Raw genomic sequence first — 17,388 nt, forward strand, 5'->3', positions numbered from 1 at the left:
GTATTGTACTCTCTCCCTAGAGCTTTCCACCAAACTACCGAACCATACGATAAAATAGGTCATATAACTTCTTCCAAGCATACGTTTACAGGCATATAAAGCAATTTTTGGCTTTCTTACCCGTTCTTCAACATTTAATTTTCAGCTTAGTTTGGAATCCAGAATTACCCCTAAGTACTTTGCGCTGAGTGATAGTAAGAGAGTTTGTCTGTTAATATTTGGTAGGGTAAAAGTTGGTACCTTATATCTGGTGGTGAAAAGCATAAGTTCTATTTTACGGGCGTTTAAACCTAGGCCACAGCCTGTGACCCAAGAGTTAAGCTCGACTAACGCCCTTTGGATGATCCCACTGATCGTATTAGGACACAGTCCTGACGCCATTAACACCACATCATCCTCATCATGTTGGTCTCCTTGCCGCGGGGATGAGGCTTAAGTGTTGGTGTAACTCCCATATCATGGAGGTTGACCCACCAAGACTAAGAGGGAATACGCTATGGGTATTGGCTAGCCACCCATCTGCTAAACGGTGGCGGTGGATTACTGTACCATGCGGAGATTACTCTACCGACGATCCCACTGTTACTCCTTAGCCTGGTATCCTATAATTTCCTTCCCACAGCAACGTCGGCAGCCCCGGACCACATGGTTCAGCCAATGGCTCCTGGTGCCTGCTCTTCTGACACTATCACTGCCCGGGGTAGTACCCACCCCCGGAAGCAAATAAGTGCCTCAGAAAGGTACTATCGTACTAGGCGATCCGCCTTCAGAATCCTGAAGAGACTGAAGCACATCAGACTAGAGGACCTGACTGAGGAACAGTCTGGGGCTGAAGCTTTCATCACCGAACACCGGGAGAAGGCCAAAATAGACTCTGTGAAAGACAAACGCAAACGATCGAGTGAAGGGGCATCGGCTGTAGCCAAAAGAACCAAGATGCTCGCCTCTCAGACGATCAATGTCACGGCAAAGAAGTCCTTCGCGGATAAAGCGAAAGAAATCTACATACGGGCGGTGATTGATCGTAGTTCCCACGATTGTGCGATCTCTCAAGAAAACTGGGACGTGAGAAACAGGAGTCTTTGGAAGGTGGGCCCAGAGGAAGTACTGGAACTGATTAAACTAGGCAACCCTGAGTTACCTACCAGCGATTGGAAGATAGCAAAGATTGGCGAAGTGGATGGCAACAGAAGACTAGCCGTGATAATCCTAAACGAGGAATCATTAGACCCCTCGCCAACAGCAAATGGAAGATAAACTATGGCTTCCAAGCACAAACTCTCCATGTCTACAGACAGGATGTAGCTAGCAAGAACACCTCCACAGAAAATACGACCACATCTGCAGAAGCGAACGAGGTTGTCACAGACAACGATGAGGTGGCATCCAAGTCCGAACTCTTTGAAAGGGTTACCTTAGAGGATATGGGGGAATACTCTGATCTCTCCGCTATGGAGGAGAACGGCAACCGGACAACTAGCAGTGCAGAAACACTAGAATTACTAATGCGGACACACTTTCCAGGTTGTCTCTGCAACGAAGACAGTAGAACTCAACCTATAGTTCACAACGGGAATCCCCCAACAGATTTCATAACGGAGGATAACATAAACTTTGGCATTGACAGCTTCAGACCTTACAAATTGCCAGGTCCAGACGGAATCATCCCCGCTGATCTGCAACATACAAGAGACATGATCGCACTTATACTCGCCTTAATCTTCAAGGCGGCGATACGACTCAATTATTTCCCCAAAAAATGGGCGGAAGTAAAAGCGGTATTCATTTCCGAGAGAGGGAAAATCACACATACGAAACCGAAGGACTTCAGGCCGATTAACCTATCATCCTTTATGTTAAAAGCCCTAGAACGTTTACTAGATATGCATATCAAAGGAGACATTTGCAATAAGCTATCACCGTCCCAACACGCATACAACAAAGGCAAAGCAGTGGAAACAGCGCTCCATGCGCTGGTTGGCACGGTTAAGAAATCACTTCACTATAAGGAAGACAGTGAGGGTTCTTTCTAGACATCGAGGGTGCCTTCAATAATATATTATATATCCGGAGGCTATTACAACATCGCTAACGGAAATGGGTGTAAACAGGGCACTAGTCTCGTTTATAGAACGAATGCTAACTGGGCAAACGATAATCGCAAATCTGGGTGACACATCTACCAAGAAATTCCCGATCAGGGGTACACCCCAAGGTGGGGTAATCTCTCCACTTCTGTGGAACTTTTTTTTTTTTTTTTTTTTTTTTAACTTTTTATTTGTTTATTGAATCTGCCTTTTCAAAGGCCTCACAATAAGTATTCAAATCTTAGAACTAAAAAGAAAAATTTTATTTTATCTCATTTTCTACAATAAAGAATTATCAAATGGCCCTCTACTCATCGGGGTGGTAGGTCATTTCTTCGAAGCCTGGTCGTATGTTGCGTACTCAGGAGTTGACGTGCGAACGGGTTCGGGTGATCTTGCAATTTCAACTGATAGTTTTCACGAACTTTTTTGAATACTTCCTTCACCATCGGTACATCTAGGTCCCTATGGATGTTGCCGTTTCTTATATACCACGGCGCTCCAGTTATGGTTCTTAAAATTTTCGACTGTGCTCTCTGTATAAGATCGATACTGGAACTGCTGGCCGTTCCCCACAATTGGATTCCATAAGTCCAAATTGGTTTCAAAATTGCCTTGTACAAGAGGACTTTACAGTCAAGGCTCAATCTTGATTGCTCATTAATTAGCCAGTGAAGGTTTGAAGCTTTGATTCTCATATTAAGCCGCTTTGCCTCGATGTGGCGTCTCCATGTTAAACGCCTATCTAGGTGAACGCCAAGGTATGTGACGTGATCAGACTGTGGTATGCGTACGTTGTTAAGGGTAACCGAGGGACAGTCTCCTCTTCTAAGCGAAAATGTGACGTGTTTACTTTTTATTTCGTTCACTTTTATTCTCCATTTTTTCAGCCACTTTTCTAAAAGTCTGAGATATTTATTTAGCTCTCTAGATGCCAGAGACGGATCATTTTGAGAACTAAGCACAGCGGTGTCGTCAGCGAATGTAGATATAGTCAAACTATCGCACTCGGGCAGATCAGAAGTATAAATTAAATACAAAATTGGGCCTAGTACACTGCCTTGAGGGACACCAGCTTCAATTTCATATTCATGAGTCACATAATCGTTGCATTTTACTCTGAATTGTCTGTTTGTTAAGTACGATTCCAGAACTTTGTGTGTAATAGGTGGCAAACAGCGTTTTATTTTATGTATGAGACCCTCATGCCAAACTTTGTCAAATGCCTGTGCCACATCTATAAAAATTGCTGAACAGTATTTTTTAAGTTCAAAACATTTTCTTATTTCCGCAGTTAACCGATTTACTTGCTCGATTGTCCCATGTTGTTCTCGAAAACCAAACTGATGTGGAGGGATTATATTACGTTCGTTTAAAAACGGCATCATTTTGTTTCTCAAAACTTTTTCAAATAATTTTGACAAACACGGCAACAAACTGATTGGTCGATAGGACGATGGCACATTTAAGTCTTTGCCCGGCTTAGGAATCATTATTATTAAAGACGTTTTCCAGCTCTTTGGAAAAATGCCTACCTCGATGATTGCATTAAATATTACAGACAGCACAATTATAGCGACTTGCGGTAGATTTTTTATCATTAATGGTGTTATTGCGTCATAACCTGGCGCCTTTTTCACCTTAAGATTCTTGTTAATAACTGCCTGAATATCTTCAGGAGCTATGTTGATTGGTTCTGAGTTTAACGATGCGTTGCCACTACTTTCTTCTAGTATTTGTTCATTTGCAGAAGAATTGGGTTGGAAAACATTACTCAGATGATCGGCGAATAACTGTGGAACTTAACTATCAATAATCTTCTTCAACAACTTGAAAAAATGGGAGGGAAAATAATCTCATATGCCGATGATATTGTTATAGCAATCTCGGGAAAACACCTTCCAACATCTTCAACAATGTCAATCAACTTTTTGGCATGCAAGACCATGCGTTATGTTACATATTCAGCAAAGCAATCAACATTAACATAAACAAATTTTGGGAATAGCGACCGAAATTTTAAAAATAAGAAATTAGAGCCTTTTAAATATATTTTGTGGGATATGCAGATAATTAAACTAAAGCTCTCTTTGACTTTCAAGCTTTTGACTACCTTTCAGCTATGGAGATAGAAAGTTCTGCTTCTTTGAGTTGCTCTGTCGGCTTGGGACCTCGCGAGCATTACAATATCTTCTGTGCATTTGTCCGGATGTTTATAGGCATTTTGCTAGCTATGACGCAGATTGCATTGTCATACACCGTCCTATAAGCACATGCGGACTTCAACTCAGTTCTTCTACTGACCTGCAGTACTTCTTCAAACGATAAAATAAAATGCTATTACGATTGGGGCAAAACTAATAGATACTACACTAATTCGCCATCACCTCTTCCAACATTCAATTTGAAATCAAAAATGTTGATTAGCATTCAAGCGAATGGCAAATAAATTTTGTTAAGTTTGTTAATTTACTCCTTTTACATGTGCACCTACTCCCAAAGACAAATAAATATGTTAATTCAATTAGAGTGTCAAAAAAGAGAGAAAATACTCATTCACAGTACACCGAAATGTGATTCATACCTAAATACCCAATTAAAATAGTTTATAAGTAAGCAAGTGGGCATAGAATTATAGTCATTTGCGGCATGCCACAACATGCAATAGTCACAACAGCGTTGATGCGTCCCTCAACTCTCAGCAATGGTAAGCTTTTTCCGACCATTGCCTGCCATTTGCCAGACCAGGACATTTCCCACCTAACAACGCCATAATTCACCATTCCGTCGTGGTGCTCTGGAGCTGACATTTTTGCTAGTACTGTAATCACATTTCGCTCGTTTTATAATCTCTGAACAGAATTTTTGCAAAATAAATTGCAAATTTCATTGCATTTCTACTTTTCAGTTATAATGAAATAAGAAGAACGCACAAACAACGAGGCTAAACGTATTTGCTTCTTTATCTTGGTAGGTCATTTCCTGGAGGTATTTGCATAAGTTGAGCATTTTATTTGAAGCTGTGTATGTTTTGTTGGAGCAAAGCGGCTGGCCAAGCGAAGCAATCTTAAGCCACTAGGTGTACTTTTGTGTGTGCATACAAACTTATTATGAATATAACAGGTAACTTAGAAGAGAAAAAATTTAAATGGTCTGGGCTTACTATAACAGGAAGACGTTTTGCTTTGAGAATAGAAAATAAGGAACAGAGATTCAATATGGAGGATATTTAATATTTATCAAGGAAGTGAGAAAAATCCAGCAAAAAATCTGCCAATTAATTTATTTTATTTCTTAATAAAGAAAGCAAAATAGTGGCACATTTTTCAAATTTCTGCCCAATGCATACTCATAGTTCGTCTCATTCATTATAAAAATTTAAAAACATCTGAGAAGTTATGAAAACGCCTTGAAGAATGGCATACTACTAGTAGAAGCACCCGAGTGCGAGATCCTGCTTGATCCACCACCCAATGTCACTTTCCGAACGCCAATATTATTGTCCTTTGGCTTGTTTACTGCTACGCCAACGGCAATGTACTTATACAAGCAGCCGTCACATCAACAATTATGTAGCACTAGACTAACAAAAATAATTCCAACAACCGACTCTGCTGAAGTAATTTAATTCCGTAGAATTTCCCTGCCTTCTCTCTCCTCCCCAAAGGAATTCGAGGTAGTCACATAGAGTTTGCGGAAATGAAGTAGACAAACTAAGTATGCGGGCATCCATGCCGTCAAACTACCAAGCTAAGGATATACTTACATACACACATACATATGTACATCATACAATGAAGGAGCGCAGAAGTTATGATTATGTTTTGAAGTGAAAATATTTTGATATGAAATTTTCCAATCAATCGACAATATTTATGCGAACTGCTGGATTATGCTGTGCTTTCATGCTGACAGAGCCGTTTTCCTGCCTTTATACTTGTTCAAGGCGTATGCTAATGAATGGACAACGTTAATAGGAGTTTTGTTCATCCCCAATGTTCCGTTTAACTAACACAAAATTCGTATTTGTATTGCTAGTGGGGGATTTAAATAAGTAAATGTTAGGCGAGCATTGCCTTCTAATTCTACATGCAGCTTTTCGGGAAGAGGTGCGGCTTAGCCCGAAAATATTCCTGTGATATTCAGAGAAATGTGACTGACGCCGCAAATCAATGAGGCAGCTGTGCGCATGAAAAAGTAAAACATGCAGTTGGATAAATTCTGTGGAGGTTTCATATTTCTTATAGAATCGGAAGATAACCCTTGAACATTTGAGCACACACCTCCACAGGATTTTTCATTTCACACAATTTTTTTATTTCACTTTTTAATCGATATACTAGTCCAGCATTGCCATCCAATTAAATAAGTATGTTTGGATGTAAATTGCTTTGGTTATTTGTTAAAATTGTTAAAATTGTTAAATTGTATGTATTGCTGGCACAAAAACTTTTTCAAATGAAGGACTGTCATTGACTTTTGTGTCAGACTTGGTAAATCTTTTACCGAAACGCACCAACTGCCCCACAAAAATTTGGTGATAATTGTTTCTCCTGTAGGCCCGATCTCGATCGAGTAGAGAAACGATTAGTGGGATGAAATACTAGGTCGAGAAATTGCATGGTGACATTAAATAATAGTAAAAGGTCTTTCAAAAGTAAAGCCTAGATGTCAGTGAATAATTCCTAGACTGTAGCTTTTTGTATGTCTTCTCTGACGTTTGGCAGGTTAACAGATCACAAAATCTAAATTTTTTTTCTTCACTCATCTTATAGTAAATCATTTCAAGAATGTTGTGTCAAAATTTTAAGTGGATCGGAGCAGAACTCTCAAAGTTATAGCCTTTGTAGGCACTCTACCTCGAATGCGGAGCATGGATAATTTCTCAGAGTCATTTTTTCAAACGCGTTTTTCCCGAAACGACTTCTTAAAAGTCGATGCCAATCACAACTCCGAAACTATTCAACTGATTCTTTTCAAATTTGGCACACGTTTTCTAAATCAAAAATACCTCCCTCCTACACTGTTTTTTTTCATTTTTTTTTTTTAAGGTTGTTTTTCACTTACAAATATGGCGAAATTTTTCGCCAAAAATGCTCGTTTTACGTTTTTTTGCCACCAAAACTACAAAAATGAAAAAAAAAAATTTTATTAATATAGGGGGGAGCATTACGTCATACTTTAACTGAAAAATTCGACTTTTTTTAGTTTCAGATGATTCTACGACGAATGCCGATTGGCACCGCAGAGCACCTCCAAAAAAACTCTGTCATGGGCTTATTTGTCAATATTTCTTTATTAATATTTTTTAAAAACTTATTGAAAAGATGTACAATAACATGCAACTGATTTTATTAAAGTATCTTTAGCCATATTTCTGTAAAAAATTAAAAAAAAAAGTGTTTTTTTTTAGCGCTAAACCCCCCTTAACACAGTTGTTAAAAGTCGTATTTTGAATGAAAATAGTGAAACCTAAAAGAAGTTAGTTGCTTTTCTTTAAAACAACATATTGGCGCGTCTTATGAAATACCCTTTATATGATCACAGACAACTATGTATTCACAGAAGCTGACAGACAACCAAAAAAATCGAAAATGCTTCTTCATAAACGTCCGATCTGTATTACCTATTCCCATTCCAACCGCCAGGATCGCCAAACAACATTTCGTTTGATGACTGGAAAAAGTATGCAGAGTTATGTATAGGAGGATTTTTGTTTTAAAAAACAATTGGTCACAATGTTAAAATTGTCAAAATATAAACTTATTGGCGTATAATCGTAGACCCGCGTTAAACCTATGTTAAGTTCTACTGGGATTTAATATTTACAACTGGGTTTATTTTCTTCGCAACCATAGTCAGTTTAGTACTATGTTTTGGTAAGAACCAGCTTCGATAAAAATCTTTTTTTTTTTTTTTTTTTTTTTTTTGTTTTTGTATTCATTTTTATTGTAACTAGTTAACAAAAACAAACTAACGACCAATTTTCTTCGGCTTTTGTATAATACAATTAATACGATGGTGCTTTGCACAAAACTTGCAAAGGAGTTGATTACTGCACGAGGTGGTGCGGCTTTTTGCGTTTCAGCCTTACAAACTATTTATGTGGGTCAGTGAGGGCTGAGGCTTCGCTGTTGATATGATGAAATAGCCTTTTTATATGAGATAGGGCATTTTTTTTAATTACGACGGCAACTGGTTCTATGCCGAGATCGCGTTCGAGATCGCTGATGCGTACATACCAGGGCGCGTTAGTACCGCATCGCAAAATTTTATTCTGGAACCTTTGGATTTGAGGTATGTTGCTGGAGCTTGAGCAACCCCATAGTTGTATCCCATACGTCCAAATTGGTTTTAGTATTTGCTTGTAGAGAAGTACTTTATTGTACATGTATAAAGCAGATCTTTTACCCATAAGCCAATACATGTTTCTGAATTTAATATCGAGTTCTTCTCTTTTCTTCTTTACGTGAGAACTTCATCTCAGTTTAGTCTCAAGAGTCATACCCAGGTATTTAGCCGTGTTATGATACGGGACTTGAACTCCATTTATATATAGTGGAAGATGTCTTATTTTATTGTATGTAAAATCAATATGAACGGATTTGGTTTCATTTAGTTTTATACGCCAAGTAACTGTCCACTCATATATTCTGTTTAAATGTTTTTGAAGATTTGCAGTTGACTCAATTTGTGTATTTCCAACTGACAAGATAGCGGTGTCGTCTGCAAACGTTGCTATGACGCAGTTCTGATTGGTAGGCAAATCGGATGTGAAAACTAGATAAAGGATGGGCCGCAGAACGCTACCCTGTGGGGCACCAGCTTTAATTTCTTTCAGGTCAGAATACGTGTCGTCGTATTTAATTCGAAAGAAACGATCGGATAGATAGGATTTTAAAATGTTATAATATTGAATTGGTAATATCTGTTATATTGTATATAATTTTTATAATTTTATATTCAAATATTTTTGTTTTCTGCTAACTTTGAAAATTAAAACCCCCCGGGATTATGAATTCAGTAATACAGGAATTCAACACGACATCTTAGATATAACATGCTCTAACACGATAAGAAAATTGCAAAAACCTTTGTAAAATACTGTACTTCTACAGCCACGGTGAGGCTTGCCGATACGATAAGGATACATCGTTACCACTGGGATGTATACATCTCTATCTCTATCTGCAAACAAAAGTGCCTATCTAAAAATAAATGTGCCTCTGGTCGGCAGTCTTCGTCGAGCCGCGGCGCGTCAAACAAAAAGCATTAAAAATTTTCAAACAATTTAAGAACAAGGAGAATCCCTGCCAATTTGTACAAATAAAGGCTGGTGTGGAAAATTTAAAAAGCGTTTTGCAAATCATGGCATAAGAATTCAAAAAGAATCCGGATCGGCTGAACATGAAGCCGCTAGGACGTATCCAGAAAAAAATTAAAACCATTATAGAAGAGCAAGGGTATACAGCAGATCAAGTTTTCAATGCCGACGAAACTGGGCTTTGGTGGAAAAGAATGCCCAGTAGAACCCTTATATCGAAAAAAGAAAAAACAGCACTCGGATTTAAGTTGTCTAAAGATCGTCTAATGCTCTTTTTGTGCAATAGTGTGTTTTGTTTTTTGTTGAACATACATTTATATTTTGAATAAAAATTAAGTTTTTTATGTAGAATTAAAAAAAAATTTGTTTTTATTAAAACTGTTTTTATAGTTTTTAATATATTTTCGGTTCTTTTCTTCTGACACCGACTATATAGTACGAAGCATAAAGCTCAGATATTTCAAAAGTGCTGGAATGAGAGCCCAAAAATCTGTTTGTAACAAAAACCTTTCTTCGAACAAAGCGTATGGCTTAAAAGTGTTATCAATATTTTATGACAGTAGCCAGAAAATAATTATTGCAAGGTATATATGTATCTATCCTAGCGAAACGTCAATTGCGTTGGATATGTAATTTTTAAAAATTTCACTTAGAACTCAAAGTCATCAGAGGAAGGAAGATATCCAAGAGGAGCCAACATTGAAGACCAAAAAGCTCGAGTTTATAAATCAGAAATTAGTGACATATGAGCATACAGCTAACTGATTTACTAATCAGTGTTTCGTACTTCAATCAAGAATTTAAAAAAGTAGAACTGACCATCCCGATCGCACTGAAATAAAATTAAGGACTTAAATGAAAATAGGTAAGGAAATGCGAAAAGCCAAACGGCAAGCGCTGAGGAGTCCGGAAGGAGACACAGATATGTGGATCCACATGTGAATATGTGCGCCTTTACAAAGAGCTAAAATTGGGAATCGCATCAAATCTTTATTGTTATCTATGAATTGTCGACAATAGTAAAACGTTTATTGCAAGTAGACATAGCAAACTACGCACTCGATTTTTTGCGATTTAAACAGCGACCGAACAAAAATTACGACGGGGAAAAGATGAATGTTATGACACCGACACCATTAGCTGGACGGCTATTAAACTACTAACAGTAACAATTGAAATACTGAGTGCTGATGTTGGTTGTAACTTCTCATTTTGGCGGTCATCGCCACCAAGTGGCTGTGAATGAGTCATATCTGGCGTTGGCTTTGGCTTTATCGCGCCACACTTACCAACAACGCATGAATAACAGCTAAGACAATGAAATGGGCAAACAGCAAAACACCAAAAATTTTGTCATATAAAAGCACTTTCGAATGTTGGAAAGAAGTGGTAACTGCCTTGGCCAAATATTTTGATAGCATTTGTGCAAGAGTTTGTTGTTGGTTGCGTTTAAGCGTTAGCCAGTTTTTGATGACTTAGTTGGGATTCTTCCTGCACACACGCACAAAGGCACACATGCAAGGACATAGCTCGGCCTTATCCGGAGTATACGAAATGGTCGGTGGGATGGTCAAATTGTAGCGCACTTGATTTACGCCTTGAGTATTTTATTTATTTTCTGAAGGACGTGTTTGCGTCTGGGCGGCTATCTTCAACTATTGGCAGTGGTGTCTCAGCTAACTCTTAACTTGTGTTGATGGTCGGAGCGAATGCTTTTGTATGGTCCTTCCTTTGACAATTGCTCGTAAATTTCAATTTAATTACAACAGTGGCAGAATGTGTGGAATAAACGGGAAATGTAATAAGTTAACGCGTTTGTTTTATAAATTCCGCGATTGGCAGACATTTTAGCTTTTTAATGGGGCAGACAGTAGACGATGAAGTCGATGGGTTTGATACAAAGCAGCAAATATTTTCTACTGCCAATTTTCACTCATCACATACAAAGTGGAATGAGCTTTATCTTATTAAAGAAATATTGAAATATTTAGGCTCATTTTTATATAAGAGTAAAAGTTTTAAATTATTTATTTATTTATTTAGACAAAAAAAGAATACAAAATGGTATTAAAACTATTCAAAATACATTAAACTAAAAGAAAGAATTTAGAAGTCTTAAAAAAGCTGTGTTTGAGTTAGAAAAGGCAGCCGGAACAACATTATTAATTTCACGGAGATCTGAGATAGAACGAAAATCGGCGTGATACTGGCGTATTGCATTCTAACATTACAACCATAAAACGGAGAAAAACTTCGTCATTTTATTTGGATAGGGTATGACATTTTGCAGGCGTTTTCCAGGCCCTTTCCATATGTATAATTGGCGTTTCCGCACTTTAGTTCCTCCTTCTATTTGTGGCGTGCGTCTTGCTGTTGTTCCAAAAATGGAGGGGCCTACAGTTTTAAATCGACTTCGAACGGCAGATGGTTTTTTATGATGACCTTTTTCTTAGCAGAAATACACACGGAGGTTTGCCATTGTCTGCCGAGGGGCGACCGCTATTTGAAAAAAACTTGTTAATATCATTTGATATTTCATACACGGAGACTAGAGCCTGGGCTCTTTCAAATGGTAGTCACATACTCATTCTTATATCGTATCACATATAGTTGTGCGCTTTCAACTCAAATGGGCTATGTAACTCAAGAAGAATTTTTGTGCTGTTGCTATCCACATACTTCTCTAAATACCCTAGTGTTATTTTACAGGTCGGATGCAAAAAGAATACAGCTACTATTAATAGCATTGAACATAAACGATAGGCACACGACGAATAGGCAACTTTTAAGAAACTTAAATTTAAGAGCACGGGTCGAGAAGAATATGAGAGTATGAAGTGCGAAAAGTTCGAAGAACGAAAAGAACTTAAGAATAATTTTCTGTTCACGTTCAACCATATTTATACAGGCATCTCCATTTGCGATTTGCTATCGCATTCGAATTGTGAATTTCATGTCATGCGGAACCATTATCGTAGATATAATTTTACGTACAAAGCTCTCCTTGTATTTTCAAACAAAAGAAAGCAATTTAATAAACGAAAAATTCCAAAAAAATTTCGCTAAATCAATCAATCTGTCTTTTTATGCGCTAAAAATGTTACATATATATATGTATATATAATTGGCGCGTACACCCTTTTTGGGTGTTTGGCCGAGCTCCTCCTCCTATTTGGGGTGTGCGTCTTGATGTTGTTCCACAAATGGAGGGGCCTACAGTTTCAAGCCGACTCCGAACGGACCTTTTTCATGGCAGAAATACACTCGGAGGTTTGCCATTGCCTGCCGAGGGGCGAACGCTATTAGAAAAATGTTTTTATTAATTTTGGTTTCACCGAGATTCGAACCAACGTCATCTCTGTGAATTCCGAATGGCAATCACGCACCAACCCATTTGGCTACGGCGGCCGCCATAGGGGATGGAAATTAGATGAAACATTTCATTTTTAAAACGTATCAGAAAACTTTGTTGCATTACGTCTTACAAAGCCTAGGACAGAATACGCCTTTGACGTTATATAGCTAAAACACTACTAAAAGAAAATCATTCACCAATCACTACAGATAATTGAAAATTTGACATTTTGTTATCAGAAAGTACCTGCAAGTGTTCAAGGAGAATCGTGATTTCCAGCTTCATCAAAGATGAAGCCTAAGAGTCACTTGAATCCCAATAAAATAACTGTGTTTTTAATTACAAAGAATTTCAAATCGTCTATATAAAGCAGGAAATTTCCAAAAGAAAAACGACCGTTAATATCATTAATGAAATTTATGAAAAGAAGTGCGCCTGAGACCCCACTTTGTGGCATCGCCGGAAATAGAACGAACAGACAGGAAATAACGCCATGAATTGCACAATACTCAAGAGCGTTGCGAAGAGCGTCTTGGGGAATCGTATCAAAAGCTTTACGAAAGTCGATATATATAAGGTATAATGGCGCTCTGAAATATATTAACCGACTTTTCGAAAGCGTTCGCTAGAGTCAGCCCTACTTAAAAAGTTGAGTTCAATTGGTCTTCATCCTAGCTTGCTTCTGTGGTGATGCGTGAGGTTTGCACCTTATCTCACAGATAGAACTCAATTCATTCGTATAAACAACACAAAATCTGATGCCATCGAAGTTACCTCAGGTATACCTCAAAGTAGCCATCTGGGGTCACTATTGTTCTTAATACTCGTATTTGTTAATGATATTCCAAACGTTTTTGTGACATCACGTTGTCTAATGTATGCAGATTTTCTGAAGATTAACGATCGTGAAGTAGCGTATAGAGGGCATAAAACTTCAACAGGATTTAGCAAGATTGGTAGCTTGGTTTCATAATAACTCCTTACCTCTTAATGTTGGTAAATGCCAGCACCTGTCCTTTAGTAGATGCGATTGATTTTGACTACAAGTTGGGCACTACCATCCTCATAAAAATTTATGAAAAGAATGACCTGGGGTTCATATTTATTTATATTATATCTATTTACATATAGACTTTATGATCGCCAAGTTTAGATCTATGCTTGGCTTTGTTATAAGGAAATCAAAGGAGTTCCTGGATACTTCTACGCTGAAGAATTTGTATTTTTCTCTTGTTAGATCAAATCTCGAATATTGCAGCATTATCTGGGATCCATTCCATATGGATTCATCTTTAAGAAATGAGAAGTTTCAGAAACGTTTTACTAGATTTGTTATTCATTCCCTTCGTTGGCCTTGTAGTTTGCTTGCATATAAATGAGATATCTTTTATTAGAATTGCCAACTTTAGATATGCAAAGCGGCCGCCGTAGCCGAATGGGTTGGAGCGTAACTACCATTCGGAATTCACAAAGAGAACGTAGGTTCGATTCTCGGTGAAACACCAAAATTATGAAAAAGTGTTTTCTAATAGCGGTCGGCCCTCGGCAGGCAATGGCAAACCTCCAAGTGTATTTCTGCCATGAAAAAGCTCCTCATAAAAATATCTGCCGGTCGGAGTCAGCTTGAAACTGTAGGTCCCTCCATTTGTGGAACAACATCAAGACGCACACCAGAAATAGGAGGAGGAGCTGGGCCAAACACCCAAAAAAGGTGTACGGTTATATATATAGCTATGCAAAGAAAAATGTTATCGGTAAGGTTTATAAGAGACAGAGCCACGAATCATATCAAATGCCACATCTTACTGCAGCTAATACTTTTTAATTGCCCTATTCGTAACCTTAGACTCAGCAATATGTTCCATTTACCTTATCATAAGACCAATTTTATTCGTAATGAACCGCTCACACGTTGTATAAGACAGTGTAACCAATTTTATCAAAATTTAGATATTTTCTCTGACTCACGGGAGACATTCAAGTTAGAACTTAATCTGGAGATACTCTTTTTGAATTGTGACTAATTAACTCAACGTATTTTTTACTATATATTATAGTTAATCTGTAGTATTAGTAATCTATTTGTAATCTATTTACTTTAAAAGATGAAAGAATGAGTAAATAAGTAAAATGAATAAATACAATTTTTTTCCACCTAACTTTTACTAGACGTCCTAATCTCTTAGGTTTTTTTTTAGGTAATGGTTACTATACTCAAAAAAAATTATTACAGATTGATTTCAATGTATCTTTTACTACGAGATCAAAAATAGTTCCATTCAAATTTACTTCAGAAAAATTAGTTATATATACATTTTTGCAATTTATATGTGGTATAACCAGGAGCGACCATTTATCTTTACATACATTTTATAATCCAAATACCTTATATCATTTAGCTGTTGATAAAAGAAGAGGCCTCTGACGTCCTTTGCACTTCCTTCTGACCTCCTCAATTTAAAGTGCCACGCCCATACCTGGGACTATCTAGGTTTGAGTTTTAGGTTTTTGTGGCAGTCGGTTTAGAGTAGCCAACTCACTTAGACCATGCAGGTCCGTTGTTGTACCACTGTGTAACACGGGAACCTTACTATTTACTTTTCATGAAACCAGTTAGACCCTCTTATGAACGTTAGATAGGTTTTATCCCAACACTGGGTAGTTCCGTAAGAGAGTCATAATGGTACTTCCATAACAACCTGGCTCTACTCATAGCTAAGGCTGGACAATTACAGAAACAGTGTTCCACTGTTTCTTCCTCCTCCTCGTCTCTAGAACTTCTGCAGTATTCATGCGAAAATATTCCTAGTCTAGAAGGGGCTTACCTAACAGCCAATGACCGGTAACACAAGCCACGCCCTTCGAGATATTCTCTCTTGAGAGGTTAAGAAATTCTTCTGATCTTTTCTTTTCTATTTGCGGCCAAATTAGTCTGGTTGTAAGGCACGTATTTTCTTCTCCATGACCTATTGACCTCTTGGAGAATATTATTTTGTATCCTTAATTTGCAAGCTGCCAAAGGAATTCCAGTATTGCCTCTGTTTTTAAGTAGTGGAATATTAGTACCCTTTCTGGTTAGCTCATCAGCCATGCAATTTCCTTCAATATCTCTACGTCCCAGAACCATTATAAGGACGACCTTGAGGACGGTGCTAATATCATTTAGAGCTGCCAGGCATTCCTGAACAACCTTTGATCGCAGTACCTATAACTGCCTCCATTGATTTGATGCCCACTTGACTATCCGAAAAGCTATTTATCGAAGTTTTTGTTACGGGGTGTATGTTAAGATATACAGTTACCGGGACTATAACTACTCAGAGTATGCACTTATAGTATAGAAGCGTGGCCGAACAGCCGGGTTTCCATAGCACCATGCCATTAAGTCTGAGCGCGGCAGCCACATGTTTTCCTTGGAGCAGCCTAACAGCTCGAGCGCTTTATTACGGGTGGTCCTTAAAGCGCCGGTGATGCATGAAAACGCAGTTCTTTTAGACTTTCAGCAGTTATATAACTTGCCTTTTGAGTTGACGGCCACCACACAAGTATTCAATATAGCAAAATAGGCCGAACTACCGAAGTGTAAAGCCGATGTGCAATCCGACGTTGTTGGTGAACAGACATTCTGTCCGAATGGATAATAAAATCTTTATTTTCTCAACTTTAATTCTCAATCTCCAACGTTCATTGCTATGAATATATATAAGTAGTATAACCTTAAGAAATTTGTAATCGATTTTCTCTTCTGAGTCAATACCCATCATATCTTATATAGGTTTATTGAATGGTTAGCAATTTAGTACAATACATTTAGACAAAACTTTTTCGAAAATTTACATTCTTTCAGTAAAATCCCTTGTTCTTTTCAGCTTGCTTATTTTTAAAATTAGCTACTCTCTGCCTTTGGGATTATGATTCAGGTGATACTACCTAAAGTATTCGCAGTCGAGGCCGTAGTTGAGAATAGGTGGAGCGGAATGAGTTTAAGTATGTACCGTTAGTTAACACCAAGCCTTGTTATTCTGCTCTACTTTCACTTCCGAAAAGTCAGGCATTGAACTACTCAGGTAGTTATTATTGGAAGCTTTGTTACGACGGGACGGCATCGAAGGTCTGCCAATAGGTAAAGCTTGTGGCACCCTCAAGGCTAGCTGAGCACCTGCCCACAACTTGTGAAATTGCTAGCTGCTAATATTTTACAGCTAAAATGCTAATGTGAGGATTCTTCTTCTTCTGGATTTGCACGATAGCAGCTGTGATTTTCACCGAGTTTAACAAAGAGCGCATAATATAATTTTAATAAATTTAACAAATCAAAATATAATTTTCCGTATCTCATGATTGAAAATTAAAAGAATGTCATGCATTTGTTAAATGCAGAAAATGCGCAGTATCTCAGCGGATTTTTTTTTATTAAATGTTTGAAACTTTGATTTGTATGGCATTTGTTGCAGAGTGAACCATAGTTTTATAAAAACTTAATACAATTAAAAAGGCGAAAGGAAAGTAGTCAGAACTGATCTGAATATTTTTTTGGCCATGATATATGTAAATGCTTATACATTAGGCGGGTCGATTTAAAAATCGCTCATTGCTCTGTGAAAATCGTATTCTAGGGATCA

The 17,388-nt window shown here is 37.8% G+C and overlaps 1 protein-coding gene across 3 annotated transcripts in view; it reads right to left on the bottom strand.

The window, feature by feature from the left end:
* Window positions 1-17,388, bottom strand: part of LOC129245517 (uncharacterized) — a 100,658-nt gene that overhangs the window by 23,786 nt on the left and 59,484 nt on the right. The window lies entirely within an intron of this gene.

This window comes from Anastrepha obliqua, chromosome 4, assembly GCF_027943255.1.
Source record: "Anastrepha obliqua isolate idAnaObli1 chromosome 4, idAnaObli1_1.0, whole genome shotgun sequence".
NCBI lineage: Eukaryota > Metazoa > Arthropoda > Insecta > Diptera > Tephritidae > Anastrepha > Anastrepha obliqua.